Below are 1,393 nucleotides of genomic sequence, written 5' to 3' on the forward strand. Positions count from 1 at the left end.
TGCGCATTAAGTTGAGTACCACTGGACATGTGGATTAATGTGCTTTAGTTAATGTGCATTAAATCTAGTACCTCCATTGTGAGGAACAGGCAACCCCTGCTTAACGCGGTTTCACTTAGCACTATTTCGCTATATTGAATACCTAATTTCCTAATTTACCTAATTTACCTGAGCCAGTTTCGCTATAGCGCTCAGCGAAGCAGCAGCGATGGCAAGAAACAGTGAGTGGCAATGAGTAGGTGGGCTCAAGCAGGGGCCCAGGGCGGGCAGCAGGAGTGGGGGGGTGGGGGTGCGGGAGAAGCGGCAGTGGCAAGAAGCAGCAAATGGTGAGGCAGGCATGGGTCCCTGCCAGAGTGCCAGAGCCAGCAGGAGCGTGGGCCATGGGCTGGCACAGGGGGTCAGAGAAGTGGTGGCAGGGAGAAGAAGTGAGTGCGGGACCCCGTGGTGCCAGAGCCAGCAGGAGCACGGGCTGTGGACTGACACATGGAGTGGCCAGTAGGCAGGCGGAGGGATGGGGACAGGCCACGGCGATGGTGAGAAGCTACGGTAAGAAGCAGCAGTCACCAAATATTTCTACTTACATTAATGCCTATGGGGAAATGAGTTTTGCTTAACATGGTTCCGCTTAACACTTGGTTTTCCCAGAACCAATTAAGAGTGTTAAGCGGGGGTTGCTTATACTAACACAATGGGTATTAGCATTTTTAATGTGCATTAACTAAAGAGTGCAGTTTTTAAGTGACGCTTAATGCGCATTAGCCTATTTTAATGTGCATAAACTAAATAGCATGTTTTTTCAGTGATGATTTAATGCACATTAAAATAGGCTAATGCGCATCAAAATGCATGTGTAGATGTGCCCTCTAATATGAGGTACTACATAAAGGTGCATTAGGCTGCCCTAATGTGCAGTAGCAAAAGCAAATTCTGTTTTAGTGACACTAATTCTACTGTACTTTAGTGTATTAGCACTGTTTTTGCCCTGATGCTTTAATACACAGTAGAATAGGCTACTTCATCTATTCTACTGTGAAGAAGAAGTGCAGACTGCCCACTGTGAGAGTCACTGCTCCAACTAATGGAATCCCAAAAGTCCAAGATCCCTTAATGGCCTTTTCTGTGGCCTTGTCCTTTAAGGTCGAAGACTTTCCATAACATTTTGCCAAATATAAGGATATTTGTTGTCCCCTTTTGCTTTCAATGTAAACCTGCCAAAAATAATTCTCATGACATGAGCATTACATTCATTAGAACGCCAGCTCTTTCAAAACTATGTTTTCATATCATTATTACTTACTGTATTAACTAAGCAAGCATATTACAGGAACATCTAAATCCAGGCCCATTACCGTAGGAACAGGTTAGGACTCCATTCTGCTGGATGCCTGCTGAA

The sequence above is a fragment of the Alligator sinensis genome, unplaced genomic scaffold (assembly GCF_000455745.1).
Source record: "Alligator sinensis unplaced genomic scaffold, ASM45574v1 scaffold736_1, whole genome shotgun sequence".
In the NCBI taxonomy this organism is placed as follows: domain Eukaryota; kingdom Metazoa; phylum Chordata; order Crocodylia; family Alligatoridae; genus Alligator; species Alligator sinensis.